Source organism: Salvelinus fontinalis, chromosome 4 (assembly GCF_029448725.1).
Source record: "Salvelinus fontinalis isolate EN_2023a chromosome 4, ASM2944872v1, whole genome shotgun sequence".
NCBI lineage: Eukaryota > Metazoa > Chordata > Actinopteri > Salmoniformes > Salmonidae > Salvelinus > Salvelinus fontinalis.
In genome coordinates this window covers 86,976,522-86,998,466 of record NC_074668.1, presented here as the reverse complement: position 1 = coordinate 86,998,466, position 21,945 = coordinate 86,976,522, and the positions used below count along the sequence as shown (strand labels likewise).

Sequence of the window (21,945 nt, the reverse complement as noted above, 5' to 3'; positions counted from 1 at the left end):
CAGTTCAGAGACGGTCACTACCTGGGCTTTCACACACCCTGACACACATACACCTTTCAGTTCAGAGACGGTCACTACCTGGGCTTTCACACACCCTGACACACACACCTTTCAGTTCAGATGCTCACTACCTGGGCTTTCACACACCCTGACACACACACCTTTCAGTTCAGAGGCGGTCACTACCTGGGCTTTCACGCACCCTGACACACACACCTTTCAGTTCAGAGACGGTCACTACCTGGGCTTTCACACACCCTGACACACACACACCTTTCAGTTCAGAGACGGTCACTACCTGGGCTTTCACACACCCTGACACACACACCTTTCAGTTCAGAGACGGTCACTACCTGGGCTTTCACGCACCCTGACACACACACACCTTTCAGTTCAGAGACGGTCACTACCTGGGCTTTCACACACCCTGACACACACACACCTTTCAGTTCAGACGGTCACTACCTGGGCTTTCACACACCCTGACATACACACCTTTCAGTTCAGAGACGGTCACTACCTGGGCTTTCACACACCCTGACACACACACACCTTTCAGTTCAGAGACGGTCACTACCTGGGCTTTCACACACCCTGACACACACACACCTTTCAGTTCAGAGACGGTCACTACCTGGGCTTTCACACACCCTGACACACACACACCTTTCAGTTCAGAGACGGTCACTACCTGGGCTTTCACACACCCTGACACACACACACCTTTCAGTTCAGAGACGGTCACTACCTGGGCTTTCACACACCCTGACACACACACACCTTTCAGTTCAGAGACGGTCACTACCTGGGCTTTCACACACCCTGACACACACACACCTTTCAGTTCAGAGACACTCACTACCTGGGCTTTCACACACCCTGACACACACACACCTTTCAGTTCAGAGATGCTCACTACCTGGGCTTTCACGCACCCTGACACACACACACCTTTCAGTTCAGAGACACTCACTACCTGGGCTTTCACACACCCTGACACACACACACCTTTCAGTTCAGAGATGCTCACTACCTGGGCTTTCATACACCTGACTGGTACTGATTTATTAATGTGGCTTGAGAAGCGGTCTTCACCGTCTATACATCCCATATATATACTATCCACATACTGTCATGTCTATACATCCCATCACATATATATATATATACTATCCACATACTGTCATGTCTATACATCCCATATATATACACTATTCTATGTATTCTACAGATATACTATTTAAACTGTCCATAATGTCTATACATCCCATTACATATACAGTACCAGTCCAAAGCTTGGACACACCTCCTCATTCAAGGGTGTTTCTTTATTTCCTACATTGTAGAATAATATTGAAGACATCAGAACTATGAAATAACACATATGGAATCATGTAGTAACCAAAAAAAAGCATTAAAATCTAAACATATTTTTAGATTCTTTAAAGTAGCCACTCTTTGCCTTGATAACAGCTTTGCACACTCTTGGTATTCTCTCATCAATCACGGCTCAGGCTAAGACCCAGATGCAGACACAGGAGCCGGATAGTACGAGTCTCAGAGTTCATTACAGTTCAAGGGGCAGGCGAAAGGTCGTAATCCAAATCAGAGTTAAGCAGGTACAGGACATCAGGCAGGATCAGATTCAGGATCAGATTCAGGATCAGATTCAGGACAGGTACAGGACAGCAGGCAGGATCAGATTCAGGATCAGATTCAGGACAGGTACAGGACAGCAGGCAGGATCAGATTCAGGATCAGATTCAGGACAGGTACAGGACAGCAGGCAGGATCAGATTCAGGATCAGATTCAGGACAGGAACAGGACAGCAGGCAGGATCAGATTCAGGATCAGATTCAGGACAGGTACAGGACAGCAGGCAGGATCAGATTCAGGACAGGTACAGGACAGCAGGCAGGATCAGATTCAGGATCAGATTCAGGACAGGTACAGGACAGCAGGCAGGATAAGATTCAGGATCAGATTCAGGACAGGTACAGGACAGCAGGCAGGATCAGATTCAGGATCAGATTCAGGACAGGTACAGGACAGCAGACAGGATCAGATTCAGGATCAGATTCAGGACAGGTACAGGACAGCAGGCAGGATCAGATTCAGGATCAGATTCAGGACAGGTACAGGACAGCGGGCAGGATCAGATTCAGGATCAGATTCAGGACAGGTACAGGACAGCAGGCAGGATCAGATTCAGGACAGGTACAGGACAGGTACAGGACAGCAGGCAGGATCAGATTCAGGACAGGTACAGGACAGGTACAGGACAGCAGGCAGGATCAGATTCAGGACAGGTACAGGACGGTGGGCGGGATCAGATTCAGGACAGGTACAGGACGGCGGGCAGGATCAGATTCAGGACAGGTACAGGACGGCGGGCAGGATCAGATTCAGGACAGGTACAGGACAGGTACAGGACGGCGGGCAGGATCAGATACAGGACAGGTACAGGACAGGTACAGGACGGTGGGCAGGATCAGATTCAGGACAGGTACAGGACGGCAGGCAGGATCAGATTCAGGACAGGTACAGGACAGGTACAGGACGGCGGGCAGGATCAGATTCAGGACAGGTACAGGACAGGTACAGGACTGGTACAGGACAGCAGGCAGGATCAGATTCAGGACAGGTACAGGACAGGTACAGGATCAGATTCAGGACAGGTACAGGACGGCAGGCAGGATCAGATTCAGGACAGGTACAGGACAGGTACAGGACTGGTACAGGACAGCAGGCAGGATCAGATTCAGGACAGGTACAGGACAGGTACAGGACGGCGGGCAGGATCAGATTCAGGACAGGTACAGGAAAGGTACAGGACAGGTACATGACAGGTTCATGACAGGTACAGGACAGGTGCAGGACAGGTACAGGAAAGGTACAGGACAGGTACATGACAGGTACATGACAGGTACAGGACAGGTACATGACAGGTACAGGACAGGTACAGGACAGCAGGCAGGATCAGATTCAGGACAGGTACAGGACGCAGGCAGGATCAGATTCAGGACAGGTACAGGACAGGTACAGGACAGGTACAGGACAGGTACAGGACAGGTACAGGAAAGGTACAGGTACAGGTACAGGACAGGTCCATGACAGGTACTGGACAGGTACAGGACAGGTACAGGACAGGTACAGGACAGCAGGCAGGATCAGATTCAGGACAGGTACAGGACAGGTACAGGACAGGTACAGGACAGGTACAGGACAGCAGGCAGGATCAGATTCAGGACAGGTAGGAAGGTCAGAACAGGGAAGACTTAGAAAACCCAGCGCACGGGAACCACGGGAACCACGGGAACCACGGGAACCACGGGAACCACGGGAACACACTGGTAGGAGGGGACAAGACGAACTGGCAACAGACAAACAGAAAACATAGGAATAAATACACAGGAGATAATGAAGGGAGATGGAGACACCTGGTGGGGGGTGAAGACCAGCACAAAGACAGGTGAGGGGAGATGGGAGACCTGGTGGGGGGTGGAGACAAGCACAAAGACAGGTGAGAGGAGATGGAGACACCTGGTGGGGGGTGGAGACAAGCACAAAGACAGGTGAGAGGAGATGGGAGACACCTGGTGGGGGGTGGAGACAGGCACAAAGACAGATGAGGGGAGATGGGAGACACCTGGTGGGGGGTGGAGACAGGCACAAAGACAGGTGAGGGGAGATGGGAGACACCTGGTGGGGGGTGGAGACAGGCACAAAAACAGGTGAGGGGAGATGGGAGACACCTGGTGGGGGGTGGAGACAAGCACAAAGACAGATGAGGGGAGATGGGAGACACCTGGTGGGGGGTGGAGACAGGCACAAAGACAGGTGAGGGGAGATGGATACACCTGGTGGGGGGGGGGGGTGGAGACAGGCACAAAGACAGGTGAGGGGAGATGGGAGACACCTGGTGGGGGGTGGAGACAGGCACAAAGACAGGTGAGGGGAGATGGGAGACACCTGGTGGGGGGTGGAGACAGGCACAAAGACAGGTGAGGGGAGATGGGAGACACCTGGTGGGGGGGGGGGGGGGGGGGGTGGAGACAGGCACAAAGACAGGTGAGGGGAGATGGGAGACACCTGGTGGGGGGTGGAGACAGGCACAAAGACAGGTGAGAGGAGATGGAGACACCTGGAGGGGGGTGGAGACAAGCACAAAGACAGATGAGGGGAGATGGGAGACACCTGGTGGGGGGTGGAGACAGGCACAAAGACAGGTGAGAGGAGATGGAGACACCTGGTGGGGGTGGAGACAGGCACAAAGACAGGTGAGAGGAGATGGGAGACACCTGGTGGGGGGTGGAGACCAGCACAAAGACAGGTGAGGGGAGATGGGAGACCTGGTGGGGGGTGGAGACAAGCACAAAGACAGGTGAGAGGAGATGGAGACACCTGGTGGGGGTGGAGACAGGCACAAAGACAGGTGAGAGGAGATGGGAGACACCTGGTGGGGGGTGGAGACAGGCACAAAGACAGGTGAGAGGAGATGGAGACACCTGGTGGGGGGTGGAGACAGGCACAAAGACAGGTGAGAGGAGATGGGAGACACCTGGTGGGGGGTGGAGACAGGCACAAAGACAGGTGAGGGGAGATGGGAGACACCTGGTGGGGGGTGGAGACAGGCACAAAGACAGGTGAGAGGAGATGGAGACACCTGGTGGGGGTGGAGACAGGCACAAAGACAGGTGAGAGGAGATGGGAGACACCTGGTGGGGGGTGGAGACCAGCACAAAGACAGGTGAGGGGAGATGGGAGACCTGGTGGGGGGTGGAGACAAGCACAAAGACAGGTGAGAGGAGATGGGAGACACCTGGAGGGGGGTGGAGACAGGCACAAAGACAGGTGAGGGGAGATGGGAGACACCTGGTGGGGGTGGAGACAGGCACAAAGACAGGTGAGAGGAGATGGGAGACACCTGGAGGGGGGTGGAGACAGGCACAAAAACAGGTGAGGGGAGATGGGAGACACCTGGTGGGGGTGGAGACAGGCACAAAGACAGGTGAGGGGAGGTGGATACACCTGGTGGGGGGTGGAGACAAGCACAAAGACAGGTGAGAGGAGATGGAGACACCTGGTGGGGGGTGGAGACAAGCACAAAGACAGGTGAGAGGAGATGGAGACACCTGGTGGGGGGTGGAGACAAGCACAAAGACAGGTGAGAGGAGATGGGAGACACCTGGTGGGGGGTGGAGACCAGCACAAAGACAGGTGAGGGGAGATGGATACACCTGGTGGGGGGTGGAGACCAGCACAAAGACAGGTGAGGGGAGATGGATACACCTGGTGGGGGGTGGAGACAAGCACAAAGACAGGTGAGAGGAGATGGAGACACCTGGTGGGGGGTGGAGACAAGCACAAAGACAGGTGAGAGGAGATGGAGACACCTGGTGGGGGGTGGAGACAAGCACAAAGACAGGTGAGAGGAGATGGAGACACCTGGTGGGGGGTGGAGACAAGCACAAAGACAGGTGAGAGGAGATGGGATACACCTGGTGGGGGTGGAGACAAGCACAAAGACAGATGAGGGGAGATGGGAGACACCTGGTGGGGGGTGGAGACAGGCACAAAGACAGGTGAGAGGAGATGGAGACACCTGGTGGGGGTGGAGACAAGCACAAAGACAGGTGAGAGGAGATGGAGACACCTGGTGGGGGGTGGAGACAAGCACAAAGACAGGTGAGAGGAGATGGGAGACACCTGGTGGGGGTGGAGACAGGCACAAAGACAGGTGAGAGGAGATGGGAGACACCTGGTGGGGGGTGGAGACAAGCACAAAGACAGGTGAGGGGAGATGGGAGACACCTGGTGGGGGGTGGAGACAGGCACAAAGACAGGTGAGGGGAGATGGGAGACACCTGGTGGGGGGGGGGGGGGTGGAGACAGGCACAAAGACAGGTGAGGGGAGATGGGAGACACCTGGTGGGGGGTGGAGACAAGCACAAAGACAGGTGAGGGGAGATGGGAGACACCTGGTGGGGGGTGGAGACAGGCACAAAGACAGGTGAGGGGAGATGGAGACACCTGGTGGGGGGTGGAGACAGGCACAAAGACAGGTGAGAGGAGATGGGAGACACCTGGTGGGGGGGGTGGAGACAGGCACAAAGACAGGTGGGGGGGGTGGAGACAGGCACAAAGACAGGTGAGGGGAGATGGGAGACACCTGGTGGGGGGTGGAGACCAGCACAAAGACAGGTGAGGGGAGATGGGAGACACCTGGTGGGGGGTGGAGACAAGCACAAAGACAGGTGAGGGGAGATGGGAGACACCTGGTGGGGGGTGGAGACAAGCACAAAGACAGGTGAGAGGAGATGGAGACACCTGGTGGGGGGTGGAGACAGGCACAAAGACAGGTGAGAGGAGATGGGAGACACCTGGTGGGGGGTGGAGACAGGCACAAAGACAGGTGAGAGGAGATGGGAGACACCTGGTGGGGGGTGGAGACAGGCACAAAGACAGGTGGGGGGGGTGGAGACAGGCACAAAGACAGGTGGGGGGGGTGGAGACAGGCACAAAGACAGGTGAGAGGAGATGGGAGACACCTGGTGGGGGGTGGAGACAAGCACAAAGACAGGTGAGGGGAGATGGGAGACACCTGGTGGGGGGTGGAGACCAGCACAAAGACAGGTGAGGGGAGATGGGAGACACCTGGTGGGGGGTGGAGACAAGCACAAAGACAGGTGAGGGGAGATGGATACACCTGGTGGGGGGTGGAGACAAGCACAAAGACAGGTGGGGGGGGTGGAGACAGGCACAAAGACAGGTGGGGGGGGTGGAGACAGGCACAAAGACAGGTGAGAGGAGATGGGAGACACCTGGTGGGGGGTGGAGACAGGCACAAAGACAGGTGGGGGGGGTGGAGACAGGCACAAAGACAGGTGGGGGGGGTGGAGACAGGCACAAAGACAGGTGAGAGGAGATGGGAGACACCTGGTGGGGGGGGTGGAGACAGGCACAAAGACAGGTGGGGGGGGTGGAGACAGGCACAAAGACAGGTGAGGGGAGATGGGAGACACCTGGTGGGGGGTGGAGACCAGCACAAAGACAGGTGAAACTGATCAGGGGTGTGACACCACCAGCTTCATGAGGTAGTCACCTGGAATGCATTTCAATTAACAGGTGTATCTTGTTAAAAGTTAATTTGTGGAATTTCTTTCCTTCTAAATGTGTTTGAGCCAATCAGTTGTATATAGCCCTATTTGGTAAAAGATTGAGCTTGCCTGGCTTAATGGACCAATAGAATATTTCCAAAATGATAAACCACGCCCATCCCAGGCAGGATAGAGAACACACTCCAAGTACAGTATCTGACACACAGAGAGACACAGAGAGCGAGACAGACTTTTCTTTCCTAACAGGTCTGAAGGATAATCCACACAATCATCTGTCGCATTACATAAATTAGACGTCATGAACATTTCCATCAATTTGTTTTCTTTATTACTTCTAGTAGATTCAATTTCAACTCTTGACTTACCTTGTTGTTCGTCCTGGGGACAGAGTTGCTCCAAGGAAAGGCCACTCTCCTGCCAGTGGATAGTCCTTCCCACCTAGAGGGACCTTTTCTAATTTTACTAGGCAAGTCAGTTAAGAACAAATTCTTATTTTCAATGACGGCCTAGGAACTGCCTTGTTCAGGGCCCGGGGAACAGTGGGTTAACTGCCTTGTTCAGGGCCCGGGGAACAGTGGGTTAACTGCCTTGTTCAGGGGCAGATTTTTACCTTGTCAGCTCAGGGATTCGATCTTGCAACCTTTCGGTTACTAGTCCTACACTCTAACCACTAGGCTACCTACCGCCCCTACACTCTAACCACTAGGCTACCTACCGCCCCTACACTCTAACCACTAGGCTACCTACCGCCCCTACACTCTAACCACTAGGCTACCTACCGCCCCTACACTCTAACCACTAGGCTACCTACCGCCCCTACACTCTAACCACTAGGCTACCTACCGCCCCTACACTCTAACCACTAGGCTACCTACCGCCCCTACACTCTAACCACTAGGCTACCTACCGCCCCTACACTCTAACCACTAGGCTACCTACCGCCCCTACACTCTAACCACTAGGCTACCTACCGCCCCTACACTCTAACCACTAGGCTACCTACCGCCCCTACACTCTAACCACTAGGCTACCTACCGCCCCTACACTCTAACCACTAGGCTACCTACCGCCCCTACACTCTAACCACTAGGCTACCTACCGCCCCTACACTCTAACCACTAGGCTACCTACCGCCCCTACACTCTAACCACTAGGCTACCTACCTCCCCTACACTCTAACCACTAGGCTACCTACCGCCCCTACACTCTAACCACTAGGCTACCTACCGCCCCTACACTCTAACCACTAGGCTACCTACCGCCCCTACACTCTAACCACTAGGCTACCTACCGCCCCTACACTCTAACCACTAGGCTACCTACCGCCCCTACACTCTAACCACTAGGCTACCTACCGCCCCTACACTCTAACCACTAGGCTACCTACCGCCCCTACACTCTAACCACTAGGCTACCTACCGCCCCTACACTCTAACCACTAGGCTACCTACCGCCCCTACACTCTAACCACTAGGCTACCTACCGCCCCTACACTCTAACCACTAGGCTACCTACCGCCCCTACACTCTAACCACTAGGCTACCTACCGCCCCTACACTCTAACCACTAGGCTACCTACCGCCCCTACACTCTAACCACTAGGCTACCTACCGCCCCTACACTCTAACCACTAGGCTACCTACCTCCCCTACACTCTAACCACTAGGCTACCTACCGCCCTACACTCTAACCACTAGGCTACCTACCGCCCCTACACTCTAACCACTAGGCTACCTGCCGTCCCTACACTCTAACCACTAGGCTACCTACCGCCCCTACACTCTAACCACTAGGCTACCTACCGCCCCTACACTCTAACCACTAGGCTACCTGCCGTCCCTACACTCTAACCACTAGGCTACCTACCGCCCCTACACTCTAACCACTAGGCTACCTGCCGTCCCTACACTCTAACCACTAGGCTACCTACCGCCCCTACACTCTAACCACTAGGCTACCTGCCGTCCCTACACTCTAACCACTAGGCTACCTACCGCCCCTACACTCTAACCACTAGGCTACCTACCGCCCCTACACTCTAACCACTAGGCTACCTACCGCCCCTAGGCTCATCATTTACAAATGATGCATTTGTGTTTAGTGAGTCCGCCAGATCAGAGGCAGTAGGGATGACCACGTGTTATGTCTACAGTATGTGAATCTCTCCCTGGTTAGAGTGAATATCACGTTTCTGTTGGACCTTGTACGCAATTGATGATAAAAATAGATGTAATCCTTTAGAACAGGCCCATTCAAGTCAATGATGTCATAATGGGTGGACCGTTGTGAGTGGACCCATAGGAGCGAAGCAGGAAGTAAAAGCCAGGAAGTGTACCCTTCCGATCTGTGTTGTTATTTTGATGAGTGTTTCTAGGAGTGTGACCACCTGCTGCCATGTGCTACAGTGTTGGCATTAGGCCTGACACCCCCCTTTTGGCTTAACTTGTAACAGAATAAGCCTGTTCGTCCAGCCTCTCTATAAGAGTTAGGAGCTTTCCATGCTAAACTGAGATGAGCCCAAAGGAGCCAGAGCATCTGCTGGGAGCAGGCTTAGAGCTAATCCTATCCCATCTTCACCCACAGCCCTGCTACAACCCTGCTACAGCCCTGTGAAAGCTCTGTTCACCCGCTTCTTAGGTGAGAGTGAAAACAGAGCCTCTCCTCCCTCTTTTCCATCCTTCCCTCTCGTCTTCCTCCGCTAGCAAGCTGCTCACTCTCCCTTTATACTCCCAGTCCATATTCACCTAATAGGGAATTTTCCTCGCCCACAAATTGGGGGAAACGAACGTTCTTTCCCATTCATCCGCCATTGTAAAAGAACCAACTTGGTAGTTGATTTTTTTGCTACACGGAAATGAAAGCTGCTCTGTTTTGCATTCGGGAAAGTATTCAGACCCCTTGACTTTTTCCACATTTTGTTACGTTACAGACTTATTCTAAAATGGAGTAAATACATTTTTTCCCCTCATCAATCTACACAAAATAACCCATACTGACAAAGCAAAAACAGGTTTAGGAAATTTGCAAATGTATTAAAAAGTAAAAACTAAAATATCACATTTACATAAGTATTCAGATCCTTTACTCAGTACTTTGTTGAAGCACCTTTGTCAGCGATTACAGCCTTGAGTCTTCTTGGGTATGACGCTACAAGCTTAGCACACCTGTATTTGGGGAGTATCTCCCATTCTTCTCTGCAGATCCTCTCAAGCTCTGTCAGGTTGGATGGGGAGCATCGCTGCACAGCTATTTTCAGGTCTCTCCACAGATGTTGGATCGGGTTCAAGGCTGGGCTCTGGCTGGGCCACTCAAGGACATTGAAACTTGTCTCGAAGACACTCCTGCGTTGTCTTGGCTGTGTGCTTAGGGTCGTTGTCCTGTTGGAAGGTGAACCTTCACCCCAGTCTGAGGTCCTGAGCGCTCTGGAGCAGGTTTTCATCAAGGATCTCTCTGTACTTTTCTCCGTTCATCTTTCCCACAATGCTGACGAGTCTCCCAGTCCCTGCCGCTGAAAGAAATCCCCACAGCATGGTGCAGCCACCACCATGCGTCACCGTAGGGATGGTGCCAGGTTTCCTCCAGACGTGACACTTAGCATTCAGGCCAAAGAGTTCAATCTTGGTTTCATCAGACCAGAGAATCTTGTTTCGCATGGTCTGAGAGTCCTTTAGGTGCCTTTTGGCAAACTCCAATCGGTTTCCGTCTGGCCACTCTACCGTAAAGGCCTGATGGGTGGAGTGCTGCAGAGATGGTTGTCCTTCTGGAAGGTTCTCCCATCTCCACAGAGGAACTCTGGAGCTCTGTTAGAGTGACCATCGGGTTCTTGGTCACCGCCTCAGATCTGTGCCTCGACACAATCAGGTCTCGGGGCTCTACGGACAATTCCTTCGACCTCATGTCTTGTTTTTTTCTCTGAGATGCACTGTCAACTGTGAGACCTTATATAGACAGGTGTGTGCCTTTCCAAATCATGTCCAATCAATTGAATTTACCACAAGTGGACTCCAATCAAGTTGTAGAAACATCTCAAGGATGATCAATGGAAACAGGATGCACCTGAGCTCAAATTTTGAGTCTCAGAGCAAAGGGTCTGAATACTTATATAAATAAGGTATTTATGTTTTAATATTTGTTGACCTGTAAACCTGTAAAAAATGTAAACCTGTTTTCACTTTGTCTTTATGGGGTATTGTGTGTAGATTGATGAAGACTTGTTTTAAAAATCCATTTTCGAATAAGGCTGTAATGTGGATAAAGTCAAGGGGTCTGAATACTTTCCCGAATGCACTGTACATGGCACCAGGTCAAAAAGTCCCGACCTACAGTTTGCAACGCTCCCAGGTAGGGAAATACAGGCTGTGAGAAGAGCCCTGTGGCTTCAGGCTATTCAGCGTGGGAGAGTGGGGACCCGGTGTCCAAGTAGGCTACATGTTGCTAGAGACAACACTAGTCTGTTAGACTACTGGTCTGGACCGTAGTGAGCCCTGTGGCTTCAGGCTATTCAGCGTGGGAGAGTGGGGAAATGTGGGGACCCGGTGTCCAAGTAGGCTACATGTTGCTAGAGACAACACTAGTCTGTTAGACTACTGGTCTGGACCGTAGAGAGCCCTGTGGCTTCAGGCTATTCAGCGTGGGAGAGTGGGGACCCGGTGTCCAAGTAGGCTACATGTTGCTAGAGACAACACTAGTCTGTTAGACTACTGGTCTGGACCGTAGTGAGCCCTGTGGCTTCAGGCTATTCAGCGTGGGAGAGTGGGGACCCGGTGTCCAAGTAGGCTACATGTTGCTAGAGACAACACTAGTCTGTTAGACTACTGGTCTGGACCGTAGTGAGCCCTGTGGCTTCAGGCTATTCAGCGTGGGAGAGTGGGGACCCGGTGTCCAAGTAGGCTACATGTTGCTAGAGACAACACTAGTCTGTTAGACTACTGGTCTGGACCGTAGAGAGCCCTGTGGCTTCAGGCTATTCAGCATGGGAGAGTGGGGAAATGTGGGGACCCGGTGTCCAAATAGGCTACATGTTGCTATGTGTGTGAAAACATATCATCACAGTTAAGACATTGAACTGGTTTAATCTAGTCCATTTGTAGCTCCACTCACTACCTGTAGCTGTACCGCTAGGCCGTCACAGTTAAGACATTTAACTGGTTTAATTGTTGGTCTTGGTCGGTCGGTAGCTAGCTAGCTTAATGTTCCGGTCAGTAGCTAGCTAGCTTAATGTTCCGGTCGGTAGCTAGCTAGCTAGCTTAATGTTCCGGTCAGTAGCTAGCTAGCTAGCTTAATGTTCCGGTCAGTAGCTAGCTAGCTTAATGTTCCGGTCAGTAGCTAGCTAGCTTAATGTTCCGGTCGGTAGCTAGCTAGCTAGCTTAATGTTCCGGTCAGTAGCTAGCTAGCTAGCTTAATGTTCCGGTCAGTAGCTAGCTAGCTAGCTTAATGTTCCGGTCAGTAGCTAGCTAGCTAGCTTAATGTTACGGTCAGTAGCTAGCTAGCTTAATGTTCCGGTCGGTAGCTAGCTAGTGTAAGAAATTGTAATAGATACTGGAAACTTGTTATAACAACTTCTCAACACAAGCTATCCTTTGCACAACATGCACCCACCCCCCCCCGCTTTTCTCTCAGACACATTCTGCTCTCATCAGATAACAACCACAGACACACACACCCACACCCAGAACAGGCCCCTGCAACCACAACACGCACACACATTCTTTTCAAGGTTGGGACTCGAAGACAAAGAACAATGTTAAGAGCCAATGGAACGTCGACACCAGGCCCGAACAGGACTACCCACGACCCAGAGCGACCAATCCGACGAACAGACTCCCAGAATATACCTACGTCATTTTACTGTATAAATGACCTGCACACCATGTTTCGGGGCTCTCTTCCGATAGTTCCCTAAGAACTGAACGAACGAGTCCGTGCAGCACGCTTTGCCAGATATCTTTACCTTTGAATAAACTGCCTTTACTATACCTTATCCACCTCGTCCAATGTCTCAACTTGGTCTCATTTCTCCAGTAACGATTCATCAACACTAGCTAGCTTAATGTTCCGGTCAGTAGCTAGCTAGCTTAATGTTCCGGTCAGTAGCTAGCTAGCTTAATGTTCCGGTCGGTAGCTAGCTAGCTAGCTTAATGTTCCGGTCAGTAGCTAGCTAGCTTAATGTTCCGGTCAGTAGCTAGCTAGCTTAATGTTCCAGTTGGTAGCTAGCTAGCTTAATGTTCTGGTCGATAGCTAGCTAGCTTAATGTTCCAGTTGGTAACTAGCTAGCTAGCTTAATGTTCCGATTGGTAGCTAGCTAGCGCTCACTCACATGGCTAACATTATTGCTGCCATGAAAAGGGGAAGGGAATTACATTTATCTAAGTTGTGAGAACGCTCAGGATCAGGCAATGTTGAAAAGTCATGTACTTTTCTTTAATGTAGTTTTGTAATTGACTAAAACAAGCAAAAAAAACAGAAAACGTTTTTGCTGTGAGCCAATGGAGTAACCTAGGTAACCACAGGTTGTTTTCCCCGCAGGCGGGCAGGGCCGCAACGTTCTGTCTAATACCGACTGGGTCTATCCTGACCTGACCTGCTAGTTACTCAGTAACTAACCTGCTCACCCTCACTCTATCCTGACCTGACCTGCTAGTCACTCAGTCACTCAGTAACTAACCTGCTCATCCTCACTCTATCCTGACCTGACCTGCTAGTCACTCAGTCACTCACTCAGTCACTCAGTAACTAACCTGCTCACCCTCACTCTATCCTGAGCTGACCTGCTAGTCACTCAGTCACTCACTCAGTCACTCAGTAACTAACCTGCTCACCCTCACTCTATCCTGGACTGACCTGCTAGTCACTCAGTCACTCAGTAACTAACCTGCTCACCCTCACTCTATCCTGACCTGCTAGTCACTCAGTAACTAACCTGCTCACCCTCACTCTATCCTGGCCTGACCTGCTAGTCACTCAGTCACTAACCTGCTCACCCTCACTCTATCCTGACCTGACCTGCTAGTACCTGACTGATGCTGATCATCTACCTATTTGCCCAGCGTCGTCCGGGTTAGGGGAGGGTTTGACCCAGCTGCGTCCGGGTTAGGGGAGGGTTTGGCCGGCAGGGATGTCCTTGTTCCATCGTGCACTAGCGACTCCTGTGGCGGGCCGGGCGCAGTGCACGCTGACCAGGTCGCCAGGTGTTTCCTCCGACACATTGGTGCGGCTGGCTTCCGGGTTAAAGTGGGCATTGTGTCAAGAAGCAGTGCGGCTTGGCTGGGTTGTGTTTCGGAGAACACACGGCTCTCGACCTTCGCCTCTCCCGAGTCCGTAACGGGAGTTGCAGCGATGAGACAAGACTGTAACTACCAATTGGAAACCACGAAATTGGGGAGGAAAAGTTTTTTTTTTTTTTAAAGAACCCAGTTGAACAGAGATTCAGGAGAGGTGCCTGAGGCAGCGTTTTCCACCACTGTCAACAAAACACCAAATGATGGAATTTCTCGTGGAAGAATGGTGTCACATCCCTCCAATAGAGTACCAGACACTTGTATAATCTATATCAAGGTGCATTGAAGCTGTTCTGGCTCGTGGTGACCCAACGCCCTATTAAAACACCTTCTGCTGGTGTTTCGTTTATTTTGGCAGTTACCTGTATGTCCTGTATTAGCAAGGAGAGAAGAAGAGAGAATATGAGGGGGAGGGGTAGAGTAGAGAGGAGGGCTGGAGGGTAGAAGAGGAGAGGAGAGGAGAGGAGAGGAGAGGAGAGGGGCCCAAAAAAATGTGGAAAATGTTCAGCAACTCTCAGAAGACAACGGGACATTTACTTCAAAAATACGTATTTATTATTAAACCAACCAAAACTATTTCCCTGTATCAAATCAAATCAAGTTTATTTTATATAGCCCTTCGTACATCAGCTAATATCTCGAAGTGCTGTACAGAAACCCAGCCTAAAACCCCAAACAGCAAGCAATGCAGGTGTAGAAGCATGGCGGCTAGGAAAAACTCCCTAGAAAGGCCAAAACCTAGGAAGAAACCTAGAGAGGAACCAGGCTATGAGGGGTGGCCAGTCGTCTTCTGGCTGTGCCTGGTGGAGATTATAACAGAACATGGCCAAGATGTTCAAATGTTCATAAATGACCAGCATGGTCAAATAATAATCAGGAGTAAATGTCAGTTGGCTTTTCATAGCCGATCTTTAAGAGTATTTCTACCTAAGAGTATTTGATTGCTCTAGAGAGCAATCAACAGGGCATAGACAAGGTAGACTACTGGTCTGGACCATAGAGACAGAACGAGAGGAGATACGAGGAGATGAGAGGAGATGGGAGGAGAGGGACTCTACTCTCACACTCAACACCCTCAGAACCGGAACCCTCACAACCAGAACCCTCACAACAGGAACCCTCACAACCGGAACCCTCACAACAGGAACCCTCACAACCGGAACCCTCACAACCGGAACCCTCACACCCGGAACCCTCACAACCGGAACCCTCACAACCGGAACCCTCACAACCGGAACCCTCACAACTGGAACCCTCACAACAGGAACCCTCACACTCCTATTGATAAATTCCTATAGATTTCTTTCCGCACCTTGTGATTGACATCATGGCCTGTCTAGCAGGTCTCAACCAGGTTGGCCAATGTGGCAGATGGCCTGACAAGGTGTAAATGATGCCCAGGCTGACAGTGAGCACCAGTTCCCCAATGTGGCAGATGGCCTGACAAGGTGTAAATGATGCCCAGGCTGACAGTGAGCACCAGTTCCCCCTTGTGGTTTCTTTGAGCATGAACACAATTACTCCACCATGTAGTTATACTGAACAAAAATATAAATGTGACAATTTCATAGATTTGATTGAGTTACAGTTCATATAAGGAAATCAGTCATTCATAAGGCCCTAATCTATGGATTTCAGTTGACTGGGCAGGGGCACAGCCATGAGTGGGCCTGGAAGGGCATAGGCCCACCCACTTAACAGTCAGGCCCACCCACTGGGGAGCCAGGCCCAGCCAATCAGAATGAATTTTTCTCCACCCCTCCTCGACAATCCCGCAGGTGAAGAAGATGTGGAGGTCTTGGGCTGCTAAATTCTCTAAACATTCACATCTCTGGCAACAGCTCTGGTAGACATTCCTGCAGTCAGCATGCCAATTGCACGCTCCCTCAAAACTTGAGACATCTGTGGCATTGTGTGCCCCCAGCACAAGGTGCTCCTGTGTAATGATCACGCTGTTTAATCAGCTTCTTGTTATGCCACACCTGTAAAGTGGATTATATTGGCAAATGAGAAATGCTCACTAACAGGGATGTGAACAAATTTGTGCTCAAAATTTGAGAGAAATAAGCGCTTCTGTGCGTATGGAACATTCCGGGGAAAAACTATGTTTGGTCATGAACCATGGAACCAAATCTTTACGTGTCACATTTATATTTTTGTTCAGTGTTGAAGTATTTTTCAACTCGCTGTTTTTTACCCACCGACAAAACACATCACAGTCAACACAATGAAACCTAGCTATACAAAACGACTAAATAAAACCCCCAAATAAATCCCTAATAAATAACGTGACCACTTTATTTTAGCTAGCTAACTATGACTTAAGTTTCAACCGAAACACACTTTGGTACCAAACGAGTTGTACCTCCTGCCTGGTACTGCGGGCTAATCACAGTACCAAGAGTACCAACTCGCATGGAAATGATCACGTCCACCTCTCAGCTGCTATGTGACTTCTGTGACTTTAGAGATCACCAGGTGCACGTTCACTCTCGTCCACTGGATGGCGCTGTTTACCAACATACCGGTGACTTACTGTCCCAGACTTGACACCATGAAACAGCGCCATCTAATAAGCGGAGAAAACAGAGATGCTTGGAAAGTGAAACTCCAAGGACTCCAAGTATAATTACTTGCCTGGTTTTTATAGAGCTCGCCAGCTTGTAGTCCTTAAAACCCTTATATGAGTTACCTCTGGTTCGTTCAGCCGTTCCTATGGCGAAAATTAATGGGGAAAGAATAGGGTTTTGGTATAAACGCCCGAAAATACGGTCTGAGGTTAACACAGGCTTAGGAGATCTTATAGGTTTTGTTCTATGAGATAATATCAGTCAATTAACGTCACCATTATGAATTATGAAGTCTTTCGTTCTAGCATATATTTGCATATTTCCGTTAAGGAACACCTACTCTGTTAGGTGCGTGTGTGCAAAATCTCAATTTACCCTTGCGCTCCTTCTAAACAACGCTTTTTTGTTTATTTTGGCACAGGGTAAGGTCTAAAAAACGTAGTCCACTCTGTTCGTATCATATTAACGTTTTTGGGAACAGAAAACTGTATTGAGATCATTTGTTTAATCGATGAGAACATTTCGTTCCATCTTCTCCCACTGCAGGCCACTGGGCTTCCTCTCATCACCATATTTGTTAGTGAGAGGAACCCCCCCCCCCCAAGCGGATGCTTCACATTTATACATCCGGTGAAATGTCTGTCTCATTATATTTGTGGCTCTGCGAAGTTTAAGAAGTGTGAATGCCCTGCATCTGCAGAGCCGCATCACCGTAAATACTGTTCGGACAATGCAGAAACCAGTTTGACCATAAATCGGCTTTGTTAAAACGCTTCGGTTGTCAACAACCGACTCACCGTACAGACCAATCAGGAAAAAGCTACACCCGGAAGTAATTCCTCCAGCTGTTAGCGTTGGTGTGAGTTGTGAGAGAGAGAGAGAGAGAGAGAGAGAGAGAGAGAGAGAGAGGGAGAGGGAGGGAGGGTGAAGATGGTGGTTGTTTGTGGATTTCTTTGGGATGAAAATAATACACCGTATAAAAATGTAACCGAAGACATACATCCACGTCTGGTCTCGAACAAGGAACATTGTGGTAAGAAGCGACAGATAACGTTAGCTAGTTTGGCCAGTTAACTTAACTATGCTAACAGAATTGGCAGTATTGTCACAGATACAACAACGAGATGGGTTAGTTCTAAACAGATGTGGTATTGTTATGCTAACTGGCTAGCTAAGCTTTGATTTAGCTAGGAACAATTGTTGGTCAATTAGGGCAAAATAGCAACCGTTGTAACATGTTGTCAATGCTAGCTAACGTTAATCACGACTCGTGAAGAGCGATTGCTTTCTTATTGGTTTGAATGATTTGCTGAAGTTAATAATTGTAGCTAGCTTAGCTAATATAATTGACCATTTTTAAATCCGTTCATACATCCGCTGCTGTGTGTCTGTCGCTCAAACAGATATGACAAATGTGTTATGGGGAATAATCATGCAAAAAAATGTTTCACACATTAGTTACTAGTAGCGTTAGCTACCAAAGAAACATGTTCAAACCTGAATAAATGTTCTTCAGAAAGTAGTGATCAAATGAATTGCTAGTAGATCAGATATGACAGGTGTTCTTCTTGTAACACAGTAAACCAAAGAGACGATGTGGACTGGATCAGAACTATGTTTATTTATTTTATTTTATTTAACCTTTATTTAACCAGGTAGGCAAATTGAGAACACGTTCTCATTTACAATTGCGACCTGGCCAAGATAAAGCAAAGCAGTTCGACACATACAACAACACATAGTTACACATGGAGTAAAAACAAACATATAGTCAATAATACAGTGGGAAAAAAAATAAGTCTATATACAATGTGAGCAAGTGAGGTGAGATAAGGGAGGTGAAGGCAAACAGATATATGTATAAATAAATAAAAATATAAAAAGGCCATGGAGGCGAAGTGAGTACAACACAGCAAGTAAAATAAAAAAAATATTTAAAAAAAACACTGGAATGGTTGGTTTGCATTGGAAGAAAGTGCAAAGTAGAGACAGAAATAATGGGGTGCAAAGGAGCAAAATAAATTAATAAATAAATACAGTAGGTAAAGAGGTAGTTGTTTGGGCTAAATTGTAGATGGGTTATGTACAGGTGCAGTAATCTATGAGCTGCTCTGACAGCTGGTGCTTAAAGCTAGTGAGGGAGATAGGTGTTTCCAGTTTCAGAGATTTTTGTAGTTCGTTCCAGTCATTGGCAGCAGAGAACTGGAAGGAGAGGCGTCCAAAGGAAGAATTGGTTTTGGGGGTGACTAGAGAGATATACCTGCTGGAGCGCGTGCTACGGGTAGGTGCTGCTATGGTGACCAGCGAGCTGAGATAAGGGGGGACTTTACCTAGCAGGGTCTTGTAGATGACCTGGAACCAATGGGTTTGGCGACGAGTATGAAGCGAGGGCCAGCCAACGAGAGTGTACAGGTCGCAGTGGTGGGTAGTATATGGGGCTTTGGTGACAAAACGGATGGCACTGTGATAGACTGCATCCAATTTATTGAGTAGGGTTTTGGAGGCTATTTTGTAAATGACATCACCGAAGTCGAGGATTGGTAGGATGGTCAGTTTTACAAGGGTATGTTTGGCAGCATGAGTAAAGGATGCTTTGTTGCGGAATAGGAAGCCAATTCTAGATTTGACTTTGGATTGGAGATGTTTGATGTGGGTCTGGAAGGAGAGTTTACAGTCTAACCAGACACCTAGGTATTTGTAGTTGTCCACATATTCTAAGTCAGAGCCGTCCAAAGTAGTGATGTTGGACAGGCGGGCAGGAGCAGGCAGCGATCGGTTGAAGAGCATGCATTTGGTTTTACTTGTATTTAAGAGCAGTTGGAGGCCACGGAAGGAGAGTTGTATGGCATTGAAGCTCGCCTGGAGGGTTGTTAACACAGTGTCAAAAGAAGGGCCAGAAGTATACAGAATGGTGTCGTCTGTGTAGAGGTGGATCAGAGAATCACCAGCAGCAAGAGCGACATCATTGATGTAAACAGAGAAGAGAGTCGGTCCAAGAATTGAACCCTGTGGCACCCCCATAGAGACTGCCAGAGGCCCGGACAACAGACCCTCCGATTTGACACACTGAACTCTATCAGAGAAGTAGTTGGTGAACCAGGCGAGGCAATCATTAGAGAAACCAAGGCTGTCGAGTCTGCCAATGAGGATGTGGTGATTGACAGAGTCAAAAGCCTTGGCCAGGTCAATGAATACGGCTGCACAGTATTGTTTCCTATCGATGGCGGTTACGATATCGTTTATGACCTTGAGCGTGGCTGAGGTGCACCCATGACCAGCTCTGAAACCAGATTGCATAGCGGAGAAGGTGTGGTGTGATTCGAAATGGTCGGTAATCTGTTTGTTGACTTGGCTTTCGAAGACCTTAGAAAGGCAGGGTAGGATAGATATAGGTCTGTAGCAGTTAGGGTCAAGGGTGTCCCCCCCTTTGAAGAGGGCATGTGGCATATGTGGGTAGTCATAACCGGTCACTGGCTATCACTGCATGTACGAGCCTGCTAGTCCGGGCTATTTAAAGAGTGTATGGGGTGTGACCGTAGCCAGGCTTTTGTAGACAACATACCAGACCCGACTATTAGGAGATGAGTGAGTTTCCTCAACTGCAGAGGAAGGTGGAGCTTGACTGAATGATAGCCGATACTACAGCCACGGTTGTGCTGTTTCTCTACTCTGTGTGTGGATAGTTGCACCTAGACATGACAGTCTCCTAAATGGCTCCCTATTCCCCTTTATAGTGTCATTTGGGGACGCACCCTATGTTATTCAGGGCTCATTGTAACTCTTGGGCATCTAAATGCTCAGCCTAGTTAACATTAAACCTAGCCAGGATCACATTTATACACAAATGACACATCTGACCTTTAGACTCAAGTAGGTGAATGTGTTTGTACAGACAGACAGGGGTGTGGGAGAAAGATACATGGATGTGTGTTTGTACAGACAGACAGGGGTGGGGGAGAAAGATACATGGATGTGTGTTTGTACAGACAGACAGGGGTGTGGGAGAAAGATACATGGATGTGTGTTTGTACAGACAGACAGGGGTGGGGGAGAAAGATACATGGATGTGTGTTTGTACAGACAGACAGACAGGGGTGGGGGAGAAAGATACATGGATGTGTGTTTGTACAGACAGACAGGGGTGGGGGAGAAAGATACATGGATGTGTGTTTGTACAGACAGACAGGGGTGAGGGAGAAAGATACATGGATGTGTGTTTGTACAGACACAGGGGTGAGGGAGAAAGATACATGGATGTGTGTTTGTACAGACAGACAGGGGTGGGGGAGAAAGATACATGGATGTGTGTTTGTACAGACAGACAGGGGTGGGGGAGAAAGATACATGGATGTGTGTTTGTACAGACAGACAGGGGTGTGGGAGAAAGATACATGGATGTGTGTTTGTACAGACAGACAGGGGTGGGGGAGAAAGATACATGGATGTGTGTTTGTGTCCCCATCAGGGAAATATGCTGTTGTGGAAGGGATAGACGCCAGTGTGCAGATCTGGGTTGCATCTGTGAGAATATATATATATATATATATATACATACACACACGCACACACGCGCACACACGCACACACGCACACACGCGCACACACGCACACACGCACACACACACACACACACACACACACACACACACACACACACACACACACACACACACACACACTCACAGACTTGGCACTCCACCACCTCACATTGCTGGTACACTTCCGTGGCTCATGGTCTAACATGGTGTGTGTCTGCGCAGGTCTTTGGGCCTGGATGAGGTTGTGTAGCCAACAACGTTCCCCTACTCCCCCAACAACGTTCCCCTACTCCCCCAACAACGTTCCCCTACTCCCCCAACACAGCAGGCCAGAGGAGTAGACGGACGTTAGAAGGGCCATTGTGAAGAGGACACACTGAGGTGAGTTACATCTGGTTGTTGTGGAGACGGCTATTACACCTCGTTTAAATACTACTA

The 21,945-nt window shown here is 49.7% G+C and overlaps 1 protein-coding gene across 2 annotated transcripts in view; it reads left to right on the top strand.

The window, feature by feature from the left end:
• The first annotated feature begins 17,853 nt into the window (after nucleotides 1-17,853).
• The window catches only part of LOC129854587 (palmitoyltransferase ZDHHC7-like), a 52,120-nt gene continuing 48,028 nt past the window's right edge, over nucleotides 17,854-21,945 (top strand). Inside the window, exons 1-2 of one of the 2 annotated variants that reach the window (XM_055921819.1) lie at nucleotides 17,854-18,002; nucleotides 21,730-21,888. The gene's annotated coding sequence lies outside the window, so the exon portion shown is untranslated. The remainder of the gene's footprint in view (nucleotides 18,003-21,729; nucleotides 21,889-21,945) is intronic. The other variant, XM_055921820.1, reaches the window with a different exon arrangement.